The 26,464-nt window shown below is 38.0% G+C and overlaps 1 protein-coding gene and 4 long non-coding RNA genes across 5 annotated transcripts in view; 3 read left to right on the top strand and 2 right to left on the bottom strand.

Annotated features, from left to right (window-relative positions):
- The window catches only part of LOC101744016 (ski oncogene), a 105,928-nt gene that overhangs the window by 11,520 nt on the left and 67,944 nt on the right, over positions 1-26,464 (bottom strand). The gene's annotated exons all lie outside the window — the stretch shown is intronic.
- LOC101740536 (uncharacterized) lies at positions 4,565-5,056 on the top strand. Its single transcript, XR_209678.5, has 2 exons — positions 4,565-4,725; positions 4,806-5,056. It is a non-coding gene; the product is annotated as an uncharacterized LOC101740536 (long non-coding RNA).
- LOC134201825 (uncharacterized) lies at positions 18,390-19,997 on the top strand. The gene is made up of 3 exons (XR_009977080.1): positions 18,390-18,958; positions 19,196-19,347; positions 19,720-19,997. It is a non-coding gene; the product is annotated as an uncharacterized LOC134201825 (long non-coding RNA).
- LOC134201821 (uncharacterized) lies at positions 19,995-21,069 on the bottom strand. Its single transcript, XR_009977075.1, has 3 exons — positions 20,824-21,069; positions 20,503-20,740; positions 19,995-20,398 (listed from the first exon to the last, which is right to left on the bottom strand). It is a non-coding gene; the product is annotated as an uncharacterized LOC134201821 (long non-coding RNA).
- Positions 21,506-24,016, top strand: LOC134201827 (uncharacterized). Its single transcript, XR_009977082.1, has 3 exons — positions 21,506-22,021; positions 22,588-22,683; positions 23,851-24,016. It is a non-coding gene; the product is annotated as an uncharacterized LOC134201827 (long non-coding RNA).

The following is a 26,464-nucleotide window of genomic DNA, read 5'->3' as shown; positions in this document are numbered from 1 at the left end:
TCCCAATTACACAATGGCACGTAGCAGACGTGTTTACAGCCGCTCAATGACGCGTACTCGCGTTTTATTGTCGGTGAATCAGTGTTGCTAGGACGGAAAATATTTTGGTGATCCCAAATTAAATCTATGATCGTTGTGCTTGTGTAAAATATAGATTTTTGGCGATTCCGTCGTCTATTCTATTTTATAACTTCGAAACTGTTAGACGATTTCTGTAGCAATTTGATGATAAACCGTCCCCATTTTCGTTTTTCCCTATCTATTGGCTGGTAGCCTAAGGGGCTATTCTAGCTACGCGTGGATGGATAGGTGAGCTGACAGGCACAACCTAAGATAGTGTGATAGCCCTAGCCCTAGCATATCATGTGGTCGCGATCCTCAGCAGTGAGGGAACGATATAGAAGAAGCCCTAGCAAGAGCAGTGCTTCGCATAATCTACCGCGGGGTTAGAGTTCTCATTAGCTCACCAAGGAACCATTGGAGGTGACGCGTTTATTTGACCGGGATTTCAGAAATTTCGTAGAGTACGTGATCAACAATCAATCTATTGAATAAGATATTGTCCGAGACCAATCAAGAAGACAATACATATTTTTTTTCTACCGATGCTGATAGCCTTTAGAGGATATTTCAGCTTCGCCCAACATGTAGGTGAGCTCACGGAGCTCAAGCCGGGTGTGTTGCTAACACTGGCCCTAACAAGAGCAGTGCTTTGCAGAATCTACCGTCGGATCGGAAACGCGACTCACTGAGAAGATCCGGCGAGAAACTCAGTGGGCTGTGTCTGTGGGTTAATTCGTACGTCGAGCCCTTCGTCGCAAGCGACGGGTTAGACGAGGACGGTGGCCGGTGCTTGAGGTACCTAAAAGCACCGTTAATGGATCAGGAGGATCCGTAATTACGTGTTTTGGACGACGTCGACAATAATTATTGGTGCCTTTTTACATCATACAAACTACATCACATGATATGGAAAGTGGGAAAAGTGTTTACAAAAAATTAAAACGGCTTAATTATATTGTTATTTGGCAAAAAGGAACTTTAATAGTTGCAGAGATAAGATTGTCTTTTCAGTTCGCTATTGAAACTGTTATCATTTATTCATTATCTTTGTTGTCGATAAGCAGCAAGGTCTCTGAAACCTTAATCTGATGATTGTTTTACTGTTGCTAATACCCCGACATCCGTCCAAATTAGGTATTACCTTTACGAGAATTTTTTTTCTAATTCAAATTAGTGGTAGTAACACTCCCGTTGCGAGATCGAAAGAATTGAAGCCACCGCCTTGCCTTTTCTTTAATATATTATGATTTGAAGAATTTTAATGATATTTAATTTAACCGCACCTTTAGAATACAATTTTTTTATTTATTGCTTAGATGGGTGGAAGATCTCACAGCCTACCCGGTGTTAAGTGGTTACTGGAGCCCATAGACATCTACAACGAAAATGCGCCACCCACCTTCCACCACCATTAACCGCCATCCATCCACAAATATAAGTTCTAAGGTCTCAGTATAGTTACAACGGCTGCCCCGCCCTTCAAACCGAAACGCATTACTTCTTCACGGCAGAAATAGGCAAAGTGGTGGTATTTACCCGTGCGGACTCACAAAAGATCCTACCTAGGTGTGTGGCATCGTAAACTGTGGTATCCAGAGTGGTGCGGATTTGGTCGGACCAGCGCGTTGGATTGCGGCCACGAGATCTTTTGCCTGCTATCTTGCCAGTTAAAAAAAACCCGTATAACAGACTTACCCAAAAACTGCACAAATAAAATTTTATCAGCACGACAAAATCTACTACATTGACTAATGTTTCTACGATAAAACACAGACAACACAGGAGCCAGACGTTCGAGCTCTTATCGTTTAGATAAAATAAAAAAGAAATACATAATATGATAAGTATATTTCGAATTCGTTTGATCATAAATTCTTATCAAAATAAGTTTCATATAATACGCACATGGCAACGACTCGATCATAATAACGCTTATCACAATTTCGTTATTATTTAAAAGATTATTATGTGTCTGCACTTAGATTACTTACTAATAATGATTTATAAGTGATTACGATTGTTATGATTACATTCTGTATACAAAGGATGGAAGGGTGGGCAAAGTTTCGAGCACCGTGATTAGCTTATCTGATAAGGTTTTGATGTAGACAGTATATTTTAAAATAACTGGCCCCTTTTCATGACTGTTTCATAATTCGGTAATACCAGAGTCGAAATACAAAATACGTGATTCGGAGTTGCCAACGTAAAAGGTTCAACGTGATTTTATTGCCTTAGTCAATCGCTCATGGCCTCATGGCCATGGCAGGGCTATTCTAGCTTCCCTAGGTTGGTAGGCGAACTCACGGAACTCAGCTTGAGACAATTTGCTAACACTAGCGTTAGCAATAGCAATGGTTCGCTGAATCTACCAAGGGATCCAAATCGCGACTTGCTGAGAAGATCCGACGAGAAACTCAGTGGCCTGTGTCTATGGGTGGTTGCATATCGGATTCTTTGCACGTCCTCAGTACTAGGCAGCGGCCTGGCATTACTGACGTAGCGACGGTTAATACTCACCATAAAGTGGCCCTTATGCTCTTCTGCCTATAAAGGCGATATAATTAACTACGCCAACGACGTTAAGCCTTTGTTCTTATGAGGTACACTTATACGTGTGATGTGACCATTCTATATGATATCCATTGAATACTAATAAAGAGCGTGACGTATTCATGATATTTAAATTACGTGACCATACGTCGCTGTAGACTGAGTTTCTCGCCGGATCTTCTGAGTGGTTCGCGTTTCCGATCCAGTGGTAGATTCTGCGAAGCACTGCTCTTGCTAGGGCCAGTATTAGCAACACTCCCGGTTTGAGCCCCGCGAGCTCACCTACACGTCAAGGAGAAGCTGAAATAATCTCTCAAGGCTATCAGCATAGGTAGGAAAAAAAAGTCAGATTTCTTAAATCCAGTGCTCCATCCAGTAAAGTATCTGCAAAATCAGTTCGCTCCGCCCAAACAGCGAAAGCCCGCTACTGTACGTAAAAATATCTATTACGTAAGCCGACGCATTGCCCCCTCAGGGAGGGCGCCAGACACCACCCTCTAGCCGACTAAGGTCAAACTACAGTCTACTTACAAACCTCATTCTAAATTCGACCTACCGCTCCTCAGAACACCGTCTTAATCCCAACGACGCCAAGACAGAGAAGGTCGTCTAGATCACTTTCTTGGTCCTTATGTCTCCGGGATAAGGGTTATTTTCACGGCTACCGAACCGGGGTGAGTACTACGGCTCGTTGTAGCCTACAATCAATGACTTCCCGCTGTGTCGCATGAATTATGTATAGAAACGGAGTTGCTTACGTGACAATTCCGATGATAACATTCAACCATTGTTTACGGAAACGTGGCGCATTATCTTCTTTTTTTTTTTTGGAATTCGTTTTTGTATTGCTTGTTACTGTTATCAATAACACGAAAATAAGCCGTCGTTAAATTTAGCGGTGGCGTTGTTAGAATTTCATTCATGTGAAAATTTTCAAAGGTTTGTCACATTTGGTGTTACAGTTATTTTAATTGAATATGCAATATCGAAAAGGGCACATCTCTGAAAATTTAATATTTTCAGGAAACGAAAAAAAAACTGATTATCTTCTAAAGCAGTGTAAAATTTAAAATATTAATTTTTTAGATATATGTATTTTAGTGTTAATTATTAGCAATTGAAAATTACTGGAATTATTATAAAATGGGTGTAGGTAAGCCTCAAAACTACATGTATATGAAAAAACGTATTTGACAAAATATGCGACATGTGCCCTTTTCGAAATTGCATGTTCAATTATATCGAGGGGTGGTAAGCGTCATTTATCTTTGTAATTAAAGGTGCGTTTTATTTGGTATTAGCATCAACAGTTCGATGTTTTTAATTGAAATTCAATTAAGTTTACTACTCCATTCAAATAGCCGAAGAAGTTTTTTTTGTTATGATATTTTTTCTAAATTTTAATCTTTTAAATGGGCCTCCTGTAAAGTTGCAAAATGACGCTTATCACCCCTCGATATAAACAATCGTTAGGTTTGTATTTATTTTCTATGTCAGTATTATGAAGCCAAAAAGAGAAGCTCTCTAAAGTTTTTTTTAGAGAACTCATCTTTTAGATCGACAAGATGACAATATTTAGAACTGAATTGAACTAGTGAATGTATATTTTATAGACAATATAAATCGGAAACCGTCCAAATTTTACGTTAGTTTTTTAAGGCGTAAGTCACGACTCCCATTGAAACAAATCATATTAGAAAAATCGATATTATTAATCGAAGTGCGAACAAGAAGAGATTAATAACCATTTCAAAATCGAAAATGTCATGACTATCACACGCCACGCCGCCGGATCGCGACGTAGGTAATTTCTTGTTACGGGTTTACTAAAATTCAAACGTGAAAGGTTATAAGTATCATTTACGAAACGGCAGTTTCGACTTTATTAAGTTGCGGGTAGAGGTTAATTTTTTATTTGGATATACGTCCGTGAGTTGTTATTTGCTTTGAAATGTCATTTATATGAAATCGATATTGATCTGTGTAATGGCTATAGATTCGTTGTTAATAGTTTTGCTGCTGACCATTGTTAAATAAGGAGCACCGTGAACGGCCACCGGTATTTTATGAATGGTCACGATCAATTCAATGGATCAGGCGTGTAATTTTGTATGTTTTGATTTGTAAATATGTTTTCAGAAGCTGTTTTGCTATTAATATTGAGCAGTTTTAACAAATAAATATGTTAGGTGTTTTTCCTTCTCAGGTACACTTACAAAAGCTTTAGAGGAAGAGTTAGACCTAAGAAGAAATGAATGGATTGCGTGAAAGACGATATGGAGGGGAGTGGGTGAAGAAATGGTATATGATAAAGGAGTATGGAAGGAGAAAACTTGTTGCGCCGACCCCAGGTGACTAGGAAAAGGGCAGGAAAATGATGTACACATATACATGGTGTTAGCAATTGAGACAAAAAATAAAAAATAAACATTTCAAGAAATTAGCCTTTATTTTAACTATGTTATCTTAATCTTGACATTACGCTTCTGAAACCAAAATGGTAATTACATACATACTCAAAATAAGCAGATATTTTATAACTTTTTAAATCATATCTATACTAATATTATAAAGAGGAAAGATTTGTTTGTTTGTTTGTTTCGAATAGGCTCCGAAACTACTGGACCGATTTGAAAAATTCTTTTTCCATTAGAAGCCGACATTGTCCCTGATGAACATTTTTTTTTTTTTTTTGGTCAGGAGGAAATCGCCGGACTTCCGCCCTCCCCTGGGGATGAAGGGCGGGGTATGTCGGAGTCGAACTGACTAAAACCTCCTGTCGCTCAACAACCCGCGTCCGAACCTCGCATGAGACAGAACCCATGAAAAGGCAAAGGGGGGAAAGTGAAGCGTTTAGTGCGGAGCACATCTCTCCCATCACCCTCCCCCTCGGGACGCCGGACTGGCGGTCGTCGGCGCCACGACCACCAGCCCTCTCGGTCGGCAGGCTATCCGGAGCCCGCCTAGATGGCGCCGGTTAGAATGGGTTATCCTACGGAATACCCCGCTGGGTCAGAACCAGCGTGGGTCGAGGATAGTCGGCCTTCCATCACCCGGATGCTCTTGCGTAAAACGCGTGCAGAGCAGCTTGCACGTCGTCTTCTTAGGCCCCCTTCGCCGGTCCCCAGACCGACATGTGAAGGGGACCCGAAACCCTTAGAGGGCCAGGGCTTGGGCGAGATCCGCCTCCCGCCCGACGGCGGCGGGCTTGCGCGTCTCTCACGCGCCCCGCCGCCTCCTTCTGCGAGATGGTGCACTCGCAGAAGTCGAGCATCGCCTTCCACGACTCGTCGTCGCCGAGCATCGATGCCACAACACTCGGCAACGACAAGTCGTTTCCTACTTTTGCGACGAGGACACGGCGCCACCCCTCCCATGCGGGGCAGGCGACGAGCGTATGCTCTGCCGTGTCCAAGTCGCAACCACAATGGTGGCACTCTGCCGTCGGCTCGGCTGTGATCCGGTGCAGGAACTCACCGAAGCAACCATGCCCAGTGAGCACCTGCGTGAGCCGGAAAGTGAGGCGTCCTCTGTCACGATTCACCCAATCCACAAGGACCGGGCGAATCGCCTCGACGGTCCTACGACCAGCCGAAGGATCAGCCAGCCGTCTGGACCATGACTCCAGCACGGCCCTGATGAACATAGGCTACTTTTTTTTTTTTTTTTGTTTCATGTGTGTTTTAATGTTTCCAAAGCGAAGCGAGGGCGAGTCGCTATTATTCATAAAAGTAACGACGGAATTGTCGTAACTTGAAAAACCCAATTTTGTACTAGAGCCATATTTGTAATAGAATAAGGTACAAAGGCATTTAGCCCAAAATGGGAGTTACGATATTTCCGCTTTCGCCGCCCATATGCAGAAGTAATCCCGCGTCACATGAGATAGTTGACCTCTCGCGCCAATTTTATGTACGTTACAGTGCGTGCAAATATAATTTACTACAGGTAAATAAAATAAATCAAATGCGACGATGAATCGTGATTTTTAGTTTTTTTTTTATGATTGAAATATTACTGATGGCCCGAAGGCCTTTCCAGTTTCACCAGGACAGGTGTGATCGTGTCAAGAATCACCAGCAGGGAATATCTGTCTTTGAATTCGATAACAATTTTATTAAGCACGTTTTTATTACCAGCGGTACTCTCGTGACGACATCGACTGTGTTCGCGCATCGACCAAGTTTTTTTGGGACCGAAAACGTCTCTTGGATCATTAGATCCGCGATAGCTGGTCAAAAAAAGAAAATTTCATGCTCTTTAATGTAATGACAAAAGTTTTTATTTATTTCTTGAAGGTACAATTATGTTATTAGCGTGGTATGGACATGTGATGTGTAGAGAGAAGATGCATATGACTAGGAGATGTATGGAAATGGTAGTGCAAGGTAGAAGGGGAAGGGACATGGACGGAGTGTGTGAATGACGATATGAGAGAGAGAGAGAGGAGTGATTGTTGAGATGGCGGCTGATAGAAGAGAATGGAAGAGAAAAATTAGTGGGATAAGGTGGAGAAAAAGAGAGTACAATTATGTAATTGTCAGAATTTTCTCTTTACTTGTGCCTCATGCCAAATTTCATGATTCTAGGCCAACGGGAAGTGCTTCATAGGTTTTTACGATTGACAAAATATGAAAATATCTTTGGATTGCTATGAATGAGCAGCTGAGGGTTATTAGAACTCCCTTCCGCCGTATATCTTAATATTTGGAACCGGTATCGACTTGATATCTCTACGCGTTCGTATCAAAATCATGTTAAATGTCGCACCGACAGACGAACCGCAAAGTTATCCTATAGGAGTTTTATTTTATTGATTAAATTTGTGCAATTTTTTTTTTTTTTACTTTATTTAAAAATTATTGCACACCAAAACTTAATTAACATTAAAAAATAGTCAATAAGCGTCAACAAGCTACATGATATCTATATATACTTATGTAATAATTATAATAATTCTGCACTCATTCTCTATATTCTTTACTAGAGACCCGCCCTCGCTTTGCTTCGGAAACTGTAATTTATTATTGATTTCTCCACTATTTAATGGATGTTATTATACATATAAACGTTCCTCTTCAATCACTCTATCTATTAAAAAAAACCGCATCAAAATCCGTTGCGTAATTTTAAAGGTTTAAGCATTAGGGATATAGGGACAGAGAAAGCGACTTTGTATTATACTATGTAGTGATGATAGTGATAAGTCTGAGAAATTTCATAATCCTCCGTCCGCGTCATTTTCGTTAAAAGGGGCACAAAGTTTTCGCTTCCGGTATTAATATATTATTTGATTCGTTCTTTTCACGCCAGCGCCATGATCACGGCTAACTTGAAGACTGGGGATAGGATGTTAGAAGCGCTTGCACCGGAATATTGCGAACTGATTCAAACAAAAATCGTGGTAGGAATCGATTAAAGAATAGTGTCTATACTGTAGATAACAGCGAAGGTTTAAAACAAAGTTAACGCTTATTTCCCTTCGACTCATAAAATACTTATTCCGAGGAACATTACGTAGATATCGTTGCTCTGATGTTGCGTCAACAACGCCAAAACCCAAATTCGCATTTAAAACGTTGTCAAATAGAAAATAGTAGTCGTGTGTATGCAAATTGCAATGAAACTAAAGCGGTTCTTAAGCCCGGCAAAACATCTAGCCATCCTCATGTGGTTAGTGAACCTTTACACGTGTGTACGTAATTATACCTACATGTGTTCCGATTATACCGGAGCCTTCAACTGGGCCCACAAGACACCGCTGTATGCTAATTGCCTTGTTTTGATCGTGCTATGCGATCGTTAAGGAATTTGCGTTTTTATGACACGCTTCTGTCACTTGACGCCCAAAACTAGTTGAATTAAGATTCTTGCTTTTCATATCTGCTTTTGTTTCTGCTGGTGATTTTTTTGGTTTACTGTTTATATAATGTAACATAATCTCTTAGTAAATTATAGAACTTGATGGATATTGTAGAGGGAAGATCTTTCGAGTAAGATCTTTCAGTAGACCGACCGACGGACCAATGTTGTTGGGTACTTACTTTTATTTTTCGGTTAAATGAGTGGATGAAATAGATGTAACCCATCACTACTTTGAGACACGGGGTCCGAGTCTCAATTGCATTATGCAACGGCTGCTTTACACTTCAATACGGAACGAATGGTCGCTTCGTGGCAAAAATTGTGGCTAGTTCGTGGCTTAGTTGTGCGCTGGCGCGTATGTTGCAAGCCAGATTTTGTTTTTTTTTATCTAGTTGTTATTTTTTATGTATATTTTAAGCTTGTAACGTATATTGTGTGCCTAATAAATACATAAATATGCAGGATGAATGTACCTGCCAACAATAATTATGCAAATATATTTAAAACATTTTGCGAGTTTGATTTTTATTACACGATATTATTTCCCTATTATATATTCCTTTCTATTGGATGTACTCTATTAAAAACTGTAAAGTCTATTTCCTTAGAACAATTGATATCTACTTTGGGTATTTGAATTTGGCATAGTAGAATCGTTTGATATAAGGATAGCGGGCGTCTTTGAAGCACATATCACTACATAGTATAAAACAAAGTCGCTTTCTCTGTCCCTATATCCCTATGTATGCTTAAATCTTTAAAACTACGCAACGGATTTTGACGCGGTTTTTTTTAATAGATAGAGTGGTTGAAGAGGAAGGTTTATATGTATAATAACATCCATTAAATATTGGAGAAATACTGTTATTTTTGAGGTTTCTAATGTGATGTCGTAAATAATCAATAATAAAATTTTATGTTTCCGAAGCAAAGCGAGGGCGGGTCGCTAGTAATATGTTATATAATTTGTATATTTTTTTGAAATTGTCACTAGCTCGGTTTAGCTTTTCAAATTACTTCAACTCTGTGACAGATACTGCTACTCTTGCTCCTTGCGGTTATCTTGTCTGTTCCTAACACTCAGGAGTCATAGTGGACGGTCCTCCTTATTGGATAATAGCGTCAATAGAGTCAATGTTCACGGAAGGATGATCTTTGAAACTAACTTTTAGTTTCACGTACACAAAACACTACTAGTGGTAGGACCTCTTGTGAGTCCGCGCGGGTGGGTACCGCCACCCTGCCTATTTCTGCCGTGAAGCAGTGATGCGTTTCGGTTTGAAGGGTGGGGCAGCCGTTGTAACTATACTTGAGACCTTAGAACTTATATCTCAAGGTGGGTGGCGCATTTACGTTGTGGATGTCTATGGGCTCCAGTAACCACTTAACACCAGGTGGGCTGTGAGCTCGTCCACCCACCTAAGCAATAAAAAAATAATAAAAAAAGAACTAATTTAAATACACGAGTGTTTCGCTAGATTTCGTGAAAACACTAAAGCCTTTAGTCAATTTTGTATTATAATCGTATTCATTATGCTAATGGATGTCGAAGAATGTGTTTATTATACTCAATTTGGGTTTCCGTTGTCATTCTAGAATCTAGAATTTTGTTTAAAATTACTAAGCGGGATTGACCTCATATTTTCATATGGGCGTTTACATTGTAGTATGTATGCGATTCTCGGTCTATTTACGATTCAGTCTGTTCATAGCTTATATGATAAGTTCTATCTCATGTTTAAGAATGACTGAACCAAGGAGAAAATGTATTTTGTTTTAAAACCAAAATAAATGGTATTTCCACCACACTAGAGTCCAGTGGGTGAGGTCGGTGACTGGTTTTAGTTTGCCAAATTTCTAGGGCTCCGCATCCAAATGGCGGAATATGGAAAACACTATGTATCTGTCTGTCCGTGCGTCACAACCATTTTATGTGAAAGTTAGCAGTGATGTAGAGATAAAATTAGGAAATTACACAAAAGCATATCTAAATTACAGGAGGTCCTACCACCAGTAGAGACGGAGTGGTGCTATTCTAATTGAAACACTCCGAGTTACCTAACCTGTACTTAATGGTGACAGTTCATTCTCACCTCATGGTCCTTTATGGTGATTATCTCAGTATTCCTCTTTTATTTGTTGAAAATATAATTAAAACTTGATCATCAAAGAAACGGAAAGGGGTTTAGTCGCAATAACGTTCAACGCTTTCAGAGTCACGGTAATCGCTTCCAAGAATAATAGATTACAAAGAAGCTATGACTTTATTGCGAAATTTAGGATAACAAAACAGCATTTAAAGAAGCGGAAAATATCAAACGGCATTTTCACGAGAAATCATTATGAAATATTTGAGATTTCTTATTGGTGATTCCGTGGCGCCGTGTATCATGGGACGTCTTCCGGTGACCTTGCTTCGAGAGTGGTGACTAATGATTAGTCGTTGTGGTCAGTCAGAAAAACAATATGATTTATACATAATCACGAGCGAATCTGACATTTTAGTGATTTGGTAGTTGGCTAATGCCGCATTTATTAAAACCGAAATTCTTTTGAACAATATGTGTTTAAAACTTTTACTGGTGGTAGGACCTCTTGTGAGTCCGCACGGGTAGGTACCACCGCCCCGCCTATTTCTGCCGTGAAGCAATAATGCGTTTCGGTTTGAAGGGTGGGGCAGCCGTTGTAACTATACTGAGATCTTAGAACTTATATCTCAAGGTGTGTGGCGCATTTACGCTGTAGATGTCTATGGGCTCCAGTAACCACTTAACACCAGGTGGGCTGTGAGCTCGTCCACCCATCTAAGCAATAAAAAAAAAAAAAATTAGGTTGAGAGGGAGTGCTCTGTCCCATTCTCGCAACAACTATCTCACTATACCAATTACATTGCGCTTGTAAACAATGACGTCACTGTACGAAACAACGAATTTTCTGTCCAGCATGAAATTGAAACTGAACTTATTTGTACGCACTATTTCATTTTGTTCTCGACTTTTGTTTATAGTTTGGCGCTTTTATATGACAATAAAATATATTGGTCAATACGCAGTTTGTTGCAACGAGATAATGTTATTGTGCCGATCGCGTTATTCACTTAAGCTGTCATAACAAGTCGTTATCAAACAGAGTTGTTTGCAGGCTCCCAGTTCCCGCAGCGCCCGAGATTTGATTTTGATCCTGTTTGACGGGTAGGACCGTCGATATTACAACACAATTGAGACTTTAATCTTTTTTTTTATTGCCCTTGCAGGCAGACGAGCATACGGCCCACCTGATGGTGAGTGGTTACCGTCGCCCATGGACTTCAGCAATGCCAGGGGCAGAGCCAAGCCGCTGCCTACCGCTACTTTAATCTCATGTTTCATTACTGCCCTGTCTGGTTGATGGATGGCGGCGTTTACGTGTTTTCCAGATGTATAGCACCTGGGCTTTGGTGAGCACTGAAAGCCAAACGGATCTTGAATTCATCTGCCTATTTACAATAGATAAAATAAGGTTACTAGAATTTATAGTACATATTTAGATAGGCTTCAAAAATCCAAGGGCAACCTAGTGGATAGGTGTAGTGGGTGGTTCTGTGTGGAAGATCGTACAAAGAACCAAAATATTGAGCTGAGTTTTGGGACAGGCTTTGTATGCCTAAATATTCTTCCTAAGATATTAATCCAGGCATTTGTAAACAAGATTTTATGACAATACTGTTCCATTAAGTGGTTCCATGTGGCCCCAAAGTCCTCGTTCGTTTTATGATGAGGCAGAACCGCGTGCGACCGCTAGTAAAACATAAATATAGTCTTTTGGTAGCCGTCCAATTTACATCAAACGTAATGTGACAGCTACAAAGAGCGTCAGAAATGCCATCGACTCAATAATATTCCGGATGTTTTGCTCACATTGTTCGTTATAATCAAAAGCATATTTAACAACCGGCGAAATAATTTAAACATTAGTGTCTGAATTCAAAATGATACCTTTTTTTAAATTTTGCCACGTACCATCCGGCTATGGAATGAGCTCCCCTCCACGGTGTTTCCCGAGCGCTATGACATGTCCTTCTTCAAACGAGGCTTGTGGAGAGTATTAAGCGGTAGGCAGCGGCTTGGCTCTGCCCTTGGCATTGCTGAAGTCCATGGGCGACGGTAACCACTCACCATCAGGTGGGCCGTATGCTCGTCTGCCTACAAAGGCAATAAAAAAGAAAAAAAAATTAAAAACCTGAGCGGCAATCTTACGGCTCACCTGGTTTGGACATATCTTGAGATTCCTCAATTATAAAACCCTTGAAACACGAATGCATTACTGATAAATCAACAACAACAGGCTAGATAGTGATACCAGGGTTCACAACATAACAATTACAAAGGCGTAAATTTTGCAGGTTTGCAACATCAAGCTATTTTTATTACTATGCGTGAAAATTCTAATGTACCTTGGAATTTCATTGCAAAACCACAAAATCGCGTTTATCAATTTAGTTCTTTGAAATTTTGAATTACGAGCTTTTCATTCGAGAATTAAGACTTAGAGATTAAATGCTTCTTTACAAGTAGTTTCACTATTGATTGCTTTAAGTACAAAGGAGTCATGACTAGTCGAAGTCTGGTCAGGTGGTCTGGTCTGGTCTCGTGAGCCAAGTGGCGAATTTTATAAGCAAAATATGTTTGGTATATGATGTAATTGAAAAATCGTGGAAGGGCAAAGTATTCACGGCGAAGATCCCATAAGAATACTTGTTTGTACTGAAGGTAAATTCGTGAACGGTAATTTTCTTCAATTTCGCAATGTGACGTTTTGTGTAATTTAACATTTCCGTGTTTAATTACCCATTTAGATATACAGCCCGGCCATCTTTATTTATAATTCTGCTCTGGCTCCGCACAGTGAAGTACTATTTATTTGCCTTTCTTACTGATTATATTATTGTTTGTGATCAAAATAATATAAAATTATGTCGGTCTCTTTTGTGTATCTTTCATATCATATGAAAAACCAGTTCTATATCTGTTCTACCATAGTTGTGTGAAGTTTGTAAAGTAATATATAAAAGTACATTTAGTGAACGTTTTGCGACTAATGCAAAGCATGAACCTGGGAAACCTGGATAAGCCTAACTTAAATGATGGTTGGATGGATGGATATAGAAAGTTTTGTTGGGTGCCACATTCCTATTTGTTTTTACCGCGAAATATTTTTGTGTTGCATTCTAGAGATCAAGAAGAGCAGTTGTATCAATTTCATTAAGAGGTCAACGTTTTCAAGATGTGTATCTTCTTAACCTCAAATGGGCCATACGTATTACACTTCTGCCCATCTTATGTATATATCTATCTCTCTCTCTCTCTCTCTCTCTCTCTCTCTCTAAAAAACTTCACAACATCTGTCATCAATATATCTCTTAATTATAGCGCTAAAGATAAAAAATATATATATTAATTTCTAAGATTCAAAATAATTCATTGGAAATATTTTTGGCACGCGTCCCGTAAGAACATTATTTCAAAATCTTTAATAAATTTTGAATGCGATGACAATTTGGTATTTGAATATTTTAATAGTATGTATTTGCGTAAGTATTTGGTGAAATGCTAGTCCATAGTCAAGTGGTCGTTATATTGAGTCAATGAGCAGGTAACATTTTCACAAGATACCTTATGTTTTTTTATTGCTTAGACGGGTGGACGAGCTCACAGCCCACCTGGTGTTAAGTGGTTACTGGATCCCATAGACATCCACAACGTAAATGCGCCACCCACCTCGAGATATAAGTTCTAAGGTCTCAAGTATAGTTACAACGGCTGCCCCACCCTTCAAACCGAAACGCATTACTGCTTCACGGCAGAAATAGGCCGGGTGGTGGTACCCACCCGCGCGGACTCACAAGAAGTCCTACCACCAGTAATAAATTGTTTTGTAATTGTAAAAAAATGTTTTATATTACAAATCGACGTGCGAATAAAAAATAACCTTTGCGGTTACTGCGCACAGTAACCCCTGGCTAAGATTTTCTCCTGTGTTATGCCAGAACGCATACGAGACAAGAACAACTAACTACATATATTCCACATATTCTTCCACAAAACTAGACTAAATCGAGACCGGGAATTTAGGCTAGACTCATTAGACATCACTCATCTTATATTCATCATGGTTACAAGGCAGTTCATCAAACGATTAGATCATATATCATAATACTAGTGGAACACGGTCACGCTCCGCGGTGATTAGGTGCCGCTTATAAAAAAAATAGACAAAAATATTTTTATAAGAGAGATACATACGTTGTTTTGTAACGCAATCTTGTAAAGTTTTCTGGATTCTTTGGAAATCGCATATTTTTTATCCATAAATATGTGTACAGATAAAAATTTAAAAGCCAAGTCTATAATCTAAATATTAAACTCGAACCAAATACATCCGTTTCCGAGTTGCGCGAAATATGTGAATGGTTGAAATATATTATCATACACATACATATTAATATATTATATCGATAATCTTAAATTGTTCGAACAAGAATGTTCCCCAAGTTGAATTAAAAGCAAATTAATTGTTGGCATCATGCATTTCTGCTAAAAGATTAAAACTAATTGATCGACTTTTATTTTAGCAATTTCCTAATGTGATGAAGAATTCAATGCCTTCATCACGAAGGTTTTGAGCATGGGTTCTGGTGCCCTTATACCTTATCCTTACCCTTTACATAACCAATTAACTAGGGCTATTTATGTCATTTAAAACATTAATAGAAAAACGTGAGTGCATGAAATGTTGACTCACGACCTATTAGGCCACCATGGGCTATTTCGTGCAACCGTAGACATAACAACGTGAAAGCCACGGTCCATGAGACATGAAGTGAAAATCTCAATCCTATTGTATCATCACGGGTATCCTACGCTTGAAATCAGAGCGGATGTTTGTCTTGCGATAGGAATACGCATGACAGTGGTACTTACCCGTGTGGATTTAAAATATGCTCTAATACTAGTACATGGCGCTTGGAAAATGCAGTAAGCCGGCATAATAGTCATAGAACGCTGTTGCCTATTCCCTCATAATTCCCTTAGTCGCCTTTCGAGTCTATAAGGAACCTGGTGGTAGATTCTGCGAAGGACTGTTATTGCTAGGGCTAGTGTTAGCAAATTCTCCCAGGTTGAGCCCTCTTAGGCTACCAGCGAATAGGTAGGGAGAAAATGAAATAGTAATGGAATCTAGAAACGCTTTCCGTTAGAAGTCACATTGAGATAAGAAACATACATTGACTTATATATAAATATATCATATATGTATTTTTATTGGCTATATTGCCACTATTGACCTAACCATTAAAATAGATCTTTCTAGAATCGTCATAAACGTCACAAAGAAACCATTCACCGCCATTCGAATGGTGTCCTTTTGTAAACATTCTTTTGTTTCCGTATCACGGTACGAGATCGAATTTAAAATTCGAAACTTATTCTAAAGAAAAAACTTATCTATTGTATTCATATTCGTAGGAAGTAGGATCTAACTGATAAATTTAGTACTCTTCTTTGTAGTGAATTGTCTATACCGTACCGAACAAGAACGAATTTCCAATATGAAAGCCAAAATGAAAAAAAAAGCAATACTGATTGTGTAATGTTCAGACAAGAGGACTTGACGGCGTAGTGCCACCATTGGGACGACTGCGATGAAGAGGACGCCGCGGAGCACACGCTCCCACGTCACACTGCGTAAGCGGAGCAGCGCACAACCATCGTTGTAGAGGAAACTCGCCGCTGCCGACCGTTGCGTCGTGGCTAAGTAAGAGTCTTGGAAGGCTATGCTCGACTTCTGCGACTTCACTATCTCGCAAAAGGAGGCGGCGCGGCGGCGGAACGAGAGAGTGAGAGATCTTCCGTCTCGGCAAGAAAAGAAAGAGCCATCATTTTGTTATTATAAAAACTGTTAAGTGTTAAATAAATAAAAATAATAAATGAGTGCTGTAAGTTATATAAGAACACATTTCATTTACGTAACTACTTGAAATTTTTATCAACTTGTCATTGAAAATCTCATAACAACTAGTGCACGCGCACCCAACCGCCCGCGGGGTTGTCGCATTATTAAAACACAGTCACTATATGAGTCGTCTATTATCAAAGGCGGCAATCTGTACATTTGGACAAAAAAAAATTATTGATATGTCAATACAGATTTATTTGAATATAATCGTCTCCTTCAAAGAATACGGTTCAAAACCTGCATTAAATAAAGGTTAATAGTTAACCTGTTATTTATCTAAGATGTCGTTCCGAAGAGTTTTGTGACTGCCAATGGAATACAAAGTCAATAATTCGTTTTTCTGATTTACCAATCATTGTCCAAAAGTCAGATTGCCGCCTTTGATAATAGTCGACTCATATTAAAAAAAAAAAAACTCGTATATAGAATTAATAATCATTATAGAATTTAATATTATTCGTTATTATCCTTTATCGAAAAGAGATCATCGTTATTCTGCTTTTATAAGGAGAAATAAATAAATATTTTAAAAACATTTCGATTCTAACCAGATGAATATTAATAAGTCTGCTTTGATTGATATTATTATTTGTTTTTCACGTACCACGTGCAAATTATTGCCTTTAAAATTTCAATGGCAGTCGCACCGCTGCCTCTTAATGAAGTTTGATTGTACGTCTAATCTAATGTCATAGTAGACTTCAGGTTTAAAACTGTAATAAATCAGTGGGCGACACGATAATTCAATATGACATTAAATTCTTATAAGTTACTTAAGTGCACTTTGATTAAAGCATATTATTAAATTAATTATAGAGCAATAAGTGAGACTTGGACTTTAAATTGTAAAACACGATTTAGATAAATTTTTGATGACCGTTTGATAATACATTCGATTGAGATGTAGAACATATTATAATATAGAACATAAGGTGTGACGTAACAAAATTTTTGTTGGTGATTGCTTACGCCCTACAAGCTTTTTGTATTGCAAAACTGAAAAAGGTGGGTATTGGTATTATAGTTATCCCCTAAACAATTAATACCAACCAGGCCGCCAACAATCCGTTCACTGGTGGTAGGACGTCTTGTGAGACCGCGCGGGTAGGTACCACCACCCTGCCTATGCAGTAATGCGTTCCGCTTAGAAAGCTGAGGTGTACTGTAAAAACTGAGACCTTACTCATGTCTCAAGGTGGGCGGCGGCATTTACGTTGTATGTGTCTATGTACTCCGGTAACCACTTAACACCAGATGGGTCGTCAGCTCGTCCAACCATCTACGCAATAAAATAATAATAATACATTCGGTTTTCTTTATGCAGGTAGCCCTATCATATGATAAGATAAGCGGTATTACGTGTTTTATTTGCACAAAGGCCTTGGAAGTCTAGTCTATACTGCAGACTTCATATACTAAGCGTTTTGTCTGTCATTTGTCCATTGTTAAATGTAATGACCCAAACTCCGCAGCTGCGTTAGCGGCCAAATGAAAATTTGTTCATTGACCTGAGTGCACTTAATTCCGACGCGCCTGTCCAAATATTCTATTTAATTTTATGAATCATGCGAATTACCTATACGAATGAGGCGTTTTATTAGCTCTCACAAATTATCTAAAACAATATCCTAATTAGCGGGAAGTAATGGAGCAGTTCGATTTTGGAGGATTTGATTTATTGAATAAGTCATTTTCATTTCCGGTGAAATAATGTAGATAATATTTCCAAATTGATTTTTTATATACCGGATCGCTTTGTCTGAAAGAGACAGCAATAAAAACAGCCAAAAGCGTTTTCATCTGAAAATTTTCCAGGTTAACGACCCTTTGACATTCAGGATTATTAACTGACAACGCAATTAGTAGTTTCTAGATAAGGAACTCGGATATTCATCGAGATAAAACGGCGATAAGTAGATTAGCGGCCGTTTTCAATAACCTATCTATCCCTAGTTTCGGTTACTAAAGATAGACAAATCTATATTTTTGTCCTTACTTACGTTCCAATAACCTATCGACGGGCAGCAGTTCCTATCGGATTTATCTATCCATCGTCGGGAGGACGGATAGCCTGCTAAAGATAGAACGCTCATACAAATCGTGCTTACTTCCGTTTCAATATGAGTTTTAAATAACTCTCCGGTAGGCGGCGCTATCTCTAGTATGGGCATTCGCTTATCTGTCAAAATCGGCCGGTTACATGTTTATCTTTCGAAAGTAAATCGCTATAATTTAATAATTGTTTCTCTTCATATTGGCATATTGTAGCAGTGATGATAGTGATATGGAATTATTTCAAATGATAATGGATTGTGATGCAGATAGTGATAGTGAGGCCGATATCATATGGTTAGGAAAATAAAGATCGTCTGAATTACATGGCGAAGATCAATAATTACGAATTTGACTATAGATTTCTGAGCAAAGGTGTTGTGAATGAATTGATTAATTTAATGAGACCATATTTGAGTGTAACGTCAAAAAGGTAAGATAAATTTTAACCATAAAAGTACTCGTTATTACAACTTATATTTGTTTATAGCAATAGCAAAATTATACCTAATTTTTGTTGTGTTACAAAATCACACTCAACAGGAATTCTATAATACTGCTGGATTCCCATGGTGCCCTAAATGACATTCATATACTAATACTATAACCTGGTATTTACCTTCATTCTTATTACACACTGATACCTCTACATTTTATATTTGTGTTACAGATTCAAATATAGGAGAGGAATTTAGAAATAGAAAAAGAGTATTTTGAATGTGTAATTTGTGTGCAATGCATCATTGATGTTTCAAAATGTTATTGCTTGATGGCCTGGGTCTACTCATGATACAACTATAATTAACCATTCCGATTGAAAAGGTATTTCTTATTTATATTACCTTATTTATATTATTATTATTATATATTATTATTATATTTTTATTTATTTATATTATATATTTAGGTGTTTATATGAATTTAATATGACACTATTATAATAAATTATCTACATATCAAGAGAACATTGATAACAAGGTGGACTTGGAAATTGCTATTTGCTTGCCGATAGAGGCTATCCCCACAACCCTATCTTTTAACGTGATTAATTAACCCACATACTCAATCGGAACGATTTAAAATGAATCACATATTAAAACAAGAAATACTATAGAGAGGTAATCTTTTTTTTTAGTTAAGAGCTTGTTATACTGTATTGTAAAATAATTTAAGCGAATAATGTACAATTTTCAGATGCATTGGTGTTTGTAAAAGAAGACTCCCTGTATATCATTGAAAAGTAGATTAAAACTAGAAAATATGCAAGCTGTTATTATAGCTGCCATGCTGCATAATATCGTCAGAAGTATGAATTTAGAAGAATTAGAATCAGAAATTTCAGTCGCAGATACATTACAGGAAAATAATATAATTGTTCGTAACAATTTTTCAAAACTTACATCTGAAATACAACTATGTACTTATAAATAATTGCTTCCAAAGATAATTTATAAAATAAACTCCAAAGATAATTTGACTATTTTTTATTTTCCAAAATGATAATTACATGGTAGTTAGTACATGCAAGATATTTAATTTAGAATTTGTACATATACTTAAAAAACTATCTAACATAAAATTATTATTGCCTACTTAATTTATGAAATTTAATATACCTTTTAAGTAATTTTTTAAATTATCTAAATCTAACTTAACTTTTGCTACAACAATCTCCTTTTCTTTATTTTCCAAGTCAAGTCTCTTTTTTGCTATTAGATATTCTGCTAATGCATTGTCCCTATGCTAGCCTTGCATTTCTTTTCTTCCATCTTGTTTCCGCTTGGCTGTAAAAGTGTTAAAAATATTATATGTGACCTACAACAATGTGCATGCTTTATCCAAAATTTCATCTGCAATCCTTACCACCTCCAGCCTGTAACAAAGAGCATAATTATTTCAAATACTACGGCAACCTGAAGAAAAAATCATGTTTATCAATGTGTTATTAGAGACAAACAATCAACTAATTATACTAACCTTACTAAGGTTGTTTCTTATGTTGCCGTAGCGTTCTTTAAGTTTTCCCATTTTAGTCGAAGCTGCGATGGAGTTCGTGGGAAACGACGAATCGACGAATTAAAATCATTTGCCAAGCCTGCTCCTTCAATTTATTGTTTGTGGCATTTGTTGCCTTATTATTGAAATGTTTTTTCGCCGCCACAAGTTCTGCTAGAATCATCGTCTCATCTTTTGTCATGGGTGCTGCCTTTCTTGACTGAAAAAGATATATTTTCTAAACTTGAACTCAAAGTTTTCAAAGTAAAATTATTATTATCAATGTAGTTCATAGATACTTACAGAATTCATTTTATTTCACTGTAGCTCTTTAATTATAAACACACTTAGAATTATAAACGAAAGTTTTAAAACGTTTTGGAGGTAAGTCATCATCTAATATAGTAGGTAAACAATAGAAAAACAAACAAAAGAAACTGATCACTGCTTATTGGCAAACGGACTGTCAAAACGTTTCGTTTCATAATTTCGACTAGGATAAAAATAGCAATACGTCCAATTTAAAAAAATCTACATATGTTTTTATTACTTTTTGTTATAAACAAATGTGTTTATGATAGTCTACAATATGCTGGTTAAATTATAGTTATAATTTAGAATAAAATAAAATAAGTCTTGAACCTGATGTTGTTTCGTATTTGTAGTAGAACGAAACGTATCAAGAGGCTCGGATAAATCGGAGGGAAGAAGCTATCTACTGTTGGTTAAAGAGAGATAGCAATTATCCGTGATTGTGAAACGCAAACTAAGGATAGATACGCTCTTGCTGATATTCGGAGATAGCTATCTATCCGAAAACTCAGATACGTTATTGAAAACGGCCGTAGATAAACATGCTCGTTACTGGTGGTAGGACCTCTTGTGAGTCCGCACGGGTAGGTATCACCACCCTGCCTGTTTCTGCCGTGAAGCAGTAATGCGTTTCGGTTTGAAAGGTGGGGCAGCCGTTGTAACTATACTGAGACCTTAGAACTTATATCTCAAGGTGGGTGGCGCATTTACGTTGTAGATTTCGATGGGCTCGAGTAACCACTTAACACCAGGTGGGCTGTGAGCTCGTCCACCCATCTAAGCAATAAAAAAAATTAGATTCTTGTCAATTTCTGTTTCCAAATGCTCGTGCCTGAAAACTCTTTTTCAACGGCCATCAATTAAAAAAAAAACTTTGCAACTTTTGGCGGGAACGCAAGGAGCGAAATTGCGTGAATTATTTTATTTTGTTAACTTAGTGTTTCAACGTGTAATAATCGTGGTTTTTAACCTTTCACATCTCTGAAAATCTGAAATATATAATAATAGAAGTTTTTTTTTAACTCGAAACTGGCAACAATGGTATCGCAAGCAGCCAGTTGGCATATTACGGACAAAAAGAAGAATCTATACAACGATTAGTATTTCCACTTCATGTTCTATTTGATACATGCCACAGAAGCACAATTATTACTATTGTAAATTGAATATAATCATGGGCAGATATTAGGTAAGATTCTGATTTTTTAGTTTTACCAAAGTCACAATATTTCATAATTCTTTTTTTATTCTATGTTTTATTGTTGTTTTGTTTCCGCTGATTCCTTAATTCGCACGTACATTTCATAAATAGGAAATAATATTATGTTGCCGTTTTTTTTCTCTCCTACCTATGCTGATAGCCTTGAGAGGCTATTTCAGCTTCGTCCTAACATGTAGGTGAGCTCACGGGGCTCAAACCGGAGTGTTGCTAACACTGGCCCTAGCAAGAGCCGTGCTTCGCAGAATCTACCACCGGATCGGAAACGCGACCCACTGAGAAGATCCGGCTAGAAACTCAGTGGGCTGTTTCTGTGGGTTGAGTTGCCGTAGTTTAAGTACAGTGAATATGACCAAACTCATTTTCTAGTGAAATTCATTTTCATGTTCTATAAATCGGAGTGCCAGTGGCGGATGGCGATTATCGATGCTGGTACCATGTTTTACTATAACCATCCCCAACCCCCCGTAATACTAATGCTAATGGCGTCACAAAAATAGATAATATTATTGTTCAAATTCTTATTGTTCACTTAGATTCCAATGAAAAATAATCTTATCAAACCCTATCATATCTTTGCTGAATAGTAATCCTAATCATACAATGTATGCCGCAAAAATAGACATGCACAGGTAAATAATTCTTACTTTTCTGAAAGTATACATTAATGATCGTAAAAGTTTCCTTAAATCATCAATAACAACTTTATACCATTATTTTAAAAACAGTTACATTTATTATAGCAGAGTTTCAACTCAAGTAGATATGAGACAAATGCCTAGAACGATATCTTTCCGTGCTATGTACGGGAGTTCGGTCTGGCCTTCTTATGGCTATTCTTATACTGGATACAGCTGCACGGAGCAAGGATTTCATGCTCACTTTGAACCATGACCATGTAGATTTTTGCGGTAGGCAGCGGCTTGGCTCTGCCCTTGGCATTGCTGAAGTCCATGGGCGACGGTAACCACTCACCATCAGGTGGGCCGTATGCTCGTCTGCCTACAAAGGCAATAAAATAAAAAATAAAAAAAGATTTCAAGACAATGATTTTCAATAATTAAAAAAACAAAAAAAATATTATATATGTCGGAGACGGTCATTAGTTTGGTAGTTAAACGAAACGCAGCACGATTCTCGAGAGATGGCAACAGGATTGCGGCATCGTCAGAACTCGGCTAATTTCGTGCTACGACAGAGCCTAGCCGATGGAGGCGCGTAGACGCCATCACATTTACCAACCAGCCTTCTTGAAGAGCGGTGCCTCCGTCCTAAGAACTGTCATTCGTTTTCGTTTGCTAAGGTCAAGAGGAGATTTCTAAATTGTTCTAAGACAGCAAACGTGCTTGGTGTACTCAATATTTCACTTAGCTCGATCACCCTATCCGCCCCTACAATGTCTGACGATGGTGTTAATAATTGTGGCTTCTCCGGCATATATATATTTTTAGATATCAAAAAGTAGTTGTTGGGTAATCGTGATCATCTTCCGCCTTTTGGTATCCATTGCTGGGCACAGGCTTTCCCTTTTGTTATGCCATAATGTTCGATCGCCCACCATATTATCGAAAAGTCTGAAATCCAATTAATGAAATAAAAACGCGATAAAGACCGATAAAAGTCTGTTTGTTCAGTACAATAATAAAATTGTTGACTTATGATGATAATTTTTAATCAATAAAGTTTTATGTTGATTAGGACATTAAGGACCTATCTGAAGAGTTGTTATGTAAATATTTGCTCATAGCCCTTATGTAATAGAAAAAAAACATTAACTAAATGATATTATATTTTGTTAGATACAATTTGCGACGCCGCGCCGCAGTGATTTTTTTTGTTAAAAAAAGGGACATCTTCAGAAAGACACGCTGTGCGCCAATGTGATATTTCTAGACTTAATTCCTATTAAGAACAAGTCGATGACTGGTTATGACTTTTAGAAAAATTTAAATAATCCTTCGATAATAGTTTTTTTTTTTAACAGAACCTAATCCTAGAAAATGAATAAAAGGTTTAAAAAAATCGGTTTTTATGTTTATGTTAGGAAGTTTTCTTTTTTTCTTATTTTATTATCTAAATAAATATCTGGAACGATCAATCAGTAAGGGCTATAAATTTGTTTATTCGCTTAGAAGGCAGAGGGCATTAGTCGTAGCCTCACTTGAAAGGTATTAACCCTAAAAACAATGATCGCTCGTACCTGTGTTCACGGATCACTGACATAGCCGCCAAACCGTCCAAAATATCGAAGGCATCATAAAGTTAGACATAACAATTAAAAGCGTAAACATTTTAATCAATATTCATTTATTACAACGCATCAAATTCGGTGGCAGTTACAATTTTAGACAACAAATTGCCAAACCCATTCTCATGTTACACGCGAACCTTTATATACTCGACGGAATACCGTTACGAAACAACATTGGGTTTTGAAGCCATCACGAATTGCATTGCCATGTGTGAGTGGTCGTTGGAGAACGAAAACGGCGGTATGAACGCGATTTGGCTCGGACATTTAACGCGTAGTTCCGAGCATTTCCCGCGCGCTTCGATCGTGACTATTAGCTTCGGAAGAAAAGAATTTCACAAATTTTTATGTCACTTCATGAGTAATTTTATAAATTTCTGTATAAAATGAAACTGAATTTAAAATATATTCTGTTGACTGCCAGCAATAAGCGAATACAGAGATTTTGGCACAACACGTGTGTACCAATTGGGATATAACTTTCTGAATTGCTGATTAGGGTCGCGGCCCAAGTCACTGCGCTCCAAGATCAACCACCATTTGTGGCGTTCTCCATCGCAGCAAACCTGATTGATGTGATCATGCCACTTGCAACTAGACAAAAAAAAATTGCTATAGCAAATTAGATGTTTCATTAGAAAATATCTTACCGAAATTATTAACTGAAAAGCCTCTTAGAAATGGTAAGTTAATCAAGATTATTTGCAACTTTTTTTTCTACCTAAGCTGGTAACCTAAAAGGCTTATGCTTATGCCAGCGTAACCGGACGAGTAGGTGAGCTCACGGTGCTCTATCCTGAGGACGTTGATAACACTAGCCCTAGCAAGAACAGTGCTTCGCAAAGTCTACTACCGGATCGGAAAAGCAGCCCACTGAGAAGATCCGGCGAGAAACTCAGTGGGCTGTGTCTGTGAGTTAATTTACTCGCCGAGCCCTTCGTCGCAGGCGGCGTGTTCGACGAGGATAACCGCAACGAGCATCCTTGACATATATGAACATAAATTTACGATCTCCATCAAAATACAACAAAACCAGCACGAAATGACGTAAACGTGACAATTTTCCTTCGGCTACTCATAATTCTCCCGATGTTATCATGGGGGGTGACGATTCCGTGAATCCTGGGTAAGCTGCCAAATCACCATGGTGGCACGTGGCGACCACACTTATGTGACTCACACGCAGTAACTCGTGCCAGTGCCAAAAAATTCTAAGTATTCGATATGACAGCTCTGATGAAATATACTGAAGGGTGATCAAACTATCCGAAGACATGGGACGAAATTAATCGACCTAATAATCGTTTGGCTATGGCCAAACGATTATTAGGAATTTTAATTTTACTACATTACAGAACACCTTTTCCCAAGATCATGCAATATTATTGTTGTTATGCATAAAAACTGTACATCCGAATCTAGATTAAGAACTTATCCGGTAATATCGATGATCGTGAATTTTAGACCGTTATCGTTTTTTGTATGTTTGAGTGATTACTGGCTCGGAGGTCTTTCCAGTTTTACCAGGACAGGTGGGCGAGCAAAGGCTCAGCCAGGAGTCATTTTTTTTATTGCTTTTATAGGTGGACGATCTCACAGCCCACCAGGTGTAAAGTGGTTACTAAAGCCCATAGAAATCTACAAAGTAAATGCGCCACCCACCTTCTAAGGTCTAAGGTCTCAGTATAGTTACAACGGCTACCGCACCCTTCAAACCGAAACGCACTACTGCTTTACGACAGAAATAGGCGGGGCAGTGGTGCCTACCCGTGCGGACTCACAAGAGGTCCTACCACCAGTAATATTGATGTAAATTGGGGACCCGAATACAGAACGATTAATTTTGATTTATTTGACTATCCATGTTTCAGTTGATTCTAATATACAGTTGTTCAAATAATGAAAATATCTTTTCAGAATGTCTGCGTTACGTTTATCTTTATTGTTTGTCTAGACAAAGTCTGCATGTTTTTGTTCAAAGTACCTACACATTTGTACATTGTAATTATTCGACCAAACACATTCGTTAAATAGCATCTATACGCTTTGGAGGCATCGTACCGTGAATATAACCACTGTTAAAACGAGAATGTCTCATCTTAATAATGAAACTGGTGATATTGTTCCGAGGAAATCTATGGTTTTAATTTTAATTAAAGACT

This window comes from Bombyx mori, chromosome 3 (genome assembly GCF_030269925.1).
Source record: "Bombyx mori chromosome 3, ASM3026992v2".
Taxonomy (NCBI): domain Eukaryota; kingdom Metazoa; phylum Arthropoda; class Insecta; order Lepidoptera; family Bombycidae; genus Bombyx; species Bombyx mori.
Note: the sequence above shows the minus strand (reverse complement) of the source record. Positions and strands in the feature narration are given on the sequence as shown.